Source organism: Schistocerca piceifrons, chromosome 3 (assembly GCF_021461385.2).
Source record: "Schistocerca piceifrons isolate TAMUIC-IGC-003096 chromosome 3, iqSchPice1.1, whole genome shotgun sequence".
Taxonomy (NCBI): Eukaryota; Metazoa; Arthropoda; class Insecta; order Orthoptera; family Acrididae; genus Schistocerca; species Schistocerca piceifrons.
The window spans coordinates 924,616,572-924,621,350 of record NC_060140.1 but is presented as its reverse complement, the minus strand read 5'-3'; the positions used below and the strand labels follow the sequence as shown (position 1 = coordinate 924,621,350).

The following is a 4,779-nucleotide window of genomic DNA, read 5'->3' as shown; positions in this document are numbered from 1 at the left end:
TCTCAGGATCTGCGCACCCAAATTGCGTGAAAATGTAATCACAACTCAGTTCTAGGACAATATATTTGTCCAATGAATACCCGTTTATCATCTGCATTTCTTCTTGGTGTAGCAATTTTTATGGCCAGTAGTGTAGAAATAGCTCCCACTGTAGACCAGCGAACTAGCGGTTAACATAAGTAGCTTATAAAGTAATGAGTATCGTGACGAATACAGGGATTAGCGACCACAAGGCAGTTGCTGCTAGGCTGAATCCCGCCACACCTACAACCATCAAAAAGAAACGCAAAGTATATCTATTTTTAAAAAAAGCTGATAAAAATGCTCTCAACTCCGTTTTAAGAGACAGTCTTCACTCTTTCCGATCTGATCATGTAAGCGTAGACAAGTTGTGGAACGACTTCTAAGAGATAGTATCGACAGAAATTCAAAGATATATACCACATAAATTATTAAGTAATGATACTGATCCCGCATGTTACACAAAACGGGCCAGATCGTCGTTGCAGAAGCAGCGAAAAAAGCATGCCAGATTTAAAAGGACGCAAAATCCCCAAGACTGGCAAAGTTTTGCAGAGATTCGAAATATAGCGCGTACTTCAATTCGAGATGTTTTTAATAATTTCCACAACGAAACTCTGTCTCGAAATATGGTAGAAAACCGAAAGATATTCTGGTCATACATAAAGCACACCAGTGGCAAAACGCAATTACCACCTTCACTGCGCGATAACAACGCTGAAGTCACTGATGATAGTGCCACTAAAGCAGGGTTTCCCGGAACTCCTTCACCAAAGAAGCCGAAGTAAATATTCCTGAATTCAAATCAAGAACAACTGCCAAGATGAGAAACATAGGAGATATCCTCAGTGTCGCAATGCGGCTTAAGTCACTTAATAAAGGCAAGGCCTCCAGTCCAGATTGTATACCAGTCAGGTTCGACACAGAGTATGCTGATACGGCAGCTCCATATTTAGCAAGTATATACAACGTCTCGCTCACAGAAAGATCCGTACCTAAAGACTGGAAAATTGCTCAAGTCACATCAATACCCTAAAAGGGAAGTTGGAGTAATCCGTTGAATTACAGGCCCATACCACTAACGTCGATTTTCAGTAGGGTTTGGAACATATTACGAGCTAACATCCCAAAGATGTTCGGGCTCACATGCGGTTGCACTTCGTCGAAATGTCTTGGCTCAAACTCTTCTAGGGGTTGAACCGCACGTGTCGCATTACACACCCTAAATAAGACGCTTGTGACCCTTTGGTTAAATTGTCTGGCTGATGGAAAGTTTGCGAAATTGTATAAAACATACGAAGTTAATATGACATATAATAACAGTAATAGTAATAACGGGAATTAAATTGACGACCCATAAATGATGTAGGCCACACAGTTGCGATTTGGTTAGAATAATGTTTATTCAGAAAGCAAACTAATAGCGAAAGTGGACGAATTGAGAGTTACTGTTACACTCGAGCGCATATCCATTTGACACAGTTCGATCATTCACAATCTCATCGCGAAATAAAAGTCCAATGCTCCACCTCGTTATCTATGCTAACCGCTCAGAGACTTAAGTCCCGCTATACCACACAACGCGAAATTTTCTAAGTCGTTTCACTTCCTAGCTACCTAAAGACCGACCATCCTCTTTCGCGTCTCCACCAGCACTGTCCATCTGCCACTCCCCGGCCGCGTTTCCAGTGTACTAACGTCGTCGCTCAACTGACTAGCGCAGTTCCCTTCCCTGAAGCCGTCCATTTGATTGACTACAGCTTATTCTACATTATTTTACATTTTAACTTACGTAAATAATCAAAGCTTAACGACTTTCACGTTCTATACAAAATAACAATAATATCCAGAATGAGATTTTCAATCTGCAGCGGAGTGTGCGCTGATATGAAACTTCCTGGCAGATTAAAACTGTGCGCCCGACCGAGACTCGAACTCGGGACCTTTGCCTTTCGCGGGCAAGTGCTCTACCAACTGAGCTACCGAAGCACGACTCGCGCCCGGTCCTCACAGCTTTACTTCTGCCAGTACCTCGTCTCCTACCTTCCAAACTTTACGGGCGCTGATAACCACGCAGTTGAGCGCCCCACAAACCAAACATCATCATCATCATCATCCAAACTTTACAGAAGCTCTCCTGCGAACCTTGCAGAACTAGCACTCCTGAAAGAAAGGATATTGCGGAGACATGGTTTTTAATCTGCCAGGAAGTTTCATATCAGCGCACACTCCGCTGCAGAGTGAAAATCTCATTCTGGAAACATCCCCCAGGCTGTGGCTAAGCCATGTCTCCGCAATATCCTTTCTTTCAGGAGTGCTAGTTCTGCAAGGTTAGCAGGAGAGCTTCTGTAAAGTTTGGAAGGTAGGAGACGAGGTACTGGCAGAAGTAAAGCTGTGAGTACCGGGCGTGAGTCGTGCTTCGGTAGCTCAGTTGGTAGAGCACTTGCCCGCGAGAAGCAGAGGTTCGAGTCTCGGTCGGGCACACAGTTTTAATCTGCCAGGAAGTTTCAACAATAATATCCATTACATAGTAAACGTTAAGTTCTTCTACATAAAACCAATACAATTTCCTTTTTAACTTTGAATGTCAAGGCCATTAGCCTTGCCCGGCCGAGGTGGCCGAGCGGTTCTAGGCGCTACAGTCTGGAACCGCCCGACTACTACGGTCGCAGGCTCGAATCCTGCCTCGGGCATAAATGTGTGTGATGTCCTTAGGTTAGTTAGGTTTAAGTAGTTCTAAGTTCTAGGGGACTGATGACCTCAGAAGTTAAGTCCCATGGTGCTCATAGCCATTTGAACCATTTGAGCCATTAGCCTTGCACCAATGTGCTTTCTGATAAATAAATAAATAGAGAACAAAAGTAGCTATTATGCACTACATTTTACAACAAATATTGTATTACCTAATGAGTTAATAATGTATCAAACTGTCATCTTTTATTGTGTTTTGTGTGGAGGAAATGATGATCTGATGCTTAACTGAAAACAGTGCTAATTTAAATTTACTATATCTTTTTAAAAAAAATAAAGTTACAGAGTTGATATTTACGACGTTTGTCATTTTAATGATGCACTTCTATAAGAAATGTAGATCGTTAAGATCGACCAAAGCGTTCAGATTTTAGCATTGAGGTCTTTGTTAAAAAAGTTGTTAGTTTCACTTCAACAGTAAACTATTACAGATATGATCAATATTCAAGTATTACTGGGGTCACTATCAAAATGTATGAAAGATTGTAGATTAAAATTAATGTGGCTTCATTCCCTGAATTACTACAGAATTAAATATTTTGCCGGCCGCGGTGGTCTCGCGGTTAAGGCGCTCAGTCCGGAACCGCGGGACTGCTACGGTCGCAGGTTCGAATCCTGCCTCGGGCATGGATGTGTGTGATGTCCTTAGGTTAGTTAGGTTTAAGTAGTTCTAAGTTCTAGGGGACTAATGACCACAGAAGTTAAGTCCCATAGTGCTCAGAGCCATTTTTTTTAATTAAATATTTTGCATAAATGTTTCCCTTTATGGCAGATCCTAGGTCCGCCATATTTAACACTAATATATCTCCCTGGCCACAAACAGCTTCTACGAGGTTTCTCTATGACGTAGGTTCTCGTCTGTCTCACTCGCACACTACAGCGCTTAGGCCTGACCAGCCTGGCCTCATTCAGCACAACAGACGCCTGTGAATTTCCCCATTTCGTGGCCAATCTGAACTCTTTGTGGCACACGGTCCTGGACGACAGGTTTCGTTTCTCAATTTCTGGAAGGCTGTCTCTTTCGGCCATATACTTAAATGAGCGCGAAATGCTCGTTAACCCACAATATACTGTATTCGAACATTGTGAAGTACTTCGAACATAACGATTTATTGACACATGGTCAGGATAGATTCAGAAAATATCGTTGTTGCGAAACACAACTAGCTCTTTATACCGATGAAGTAATATGTGCCTTCGACAGGGGATGTCAAACTGATTCAATGTTTTTAGATTTCCAGAAGGCTTTAGACACCGTTCCTCACAAGCGCCTTCTAACCAAACTGCGTGCCTATGGAATATCGCCTCAGTTGTGCAACAGGATTCGTGATTTCCTGTCAGAAATGTCACAGTTTTTTAGTAATAGATGGAAAGTTATCGAGTAAAACAGAAGTAATATCCGGCGTTCACAAAGGAAGTGTTATAGGCCTTCTATTGTTCCTGACCTATATTACCGACATAGAAGATCACAATAGCCGTCTTATATTGTTTGTAGATTATGCTGTCATTTACCGTCTTGTCATCACATGGGCAAAACGAATTGCGAGATGATTTATATAAGATATTTGTAAGGGGCGAAAAGTGGCAACTGACCCTGAACAAAGAAAAGTGTGAAGTTATTCACATGAGTACCAAAAGAAATCCTCTAAATTTCGACTGCGCGGTAAGTCACACAAATCTGAAGGCTGTAAATTCAACTAAATTCTTAGGGACTAAAATTACAAATAACCTAAATTGGAACGATAATATACATAATGTTGTGGGTAGAGCAAACCAATGACAGCGTTTTATTGGCAGAACTCTTAGAAGGTGCAACAGGTCTACCAAAGAGACTGCTTACACCACGCTTGTCCGCCCTATTCTGGTGTATTGCTGTGCGGTGTGGGATCCACATCAGGTGGGACTGACGGATGACATCGAAAAAGTACAAAGAATGGCAACTCGTTTTGTATTATCGCAAATTACGAGATATAATGCCACCGACATGATACGTGAATCGAAGTGGCA

General features: G+C 42.0%; 1 non-coding gene across 1 annotated transcript; it reads right to left on the bottom strand.

Annotated features, from left to right (window-relative positions):
- Nucleotides 1-1,935: 1,935 nt before the first annotated feature.
- On the bottom strand, nt 1,936-2,010 carry Trnas-cga. Its single transcript has one exon. It is a non-coding gene; the product is annotated as a tRNA-Ser (tRNA).
- Between the last annotated feature and the right edge of the window lie 2,769 nt (nt 2,011-4,779).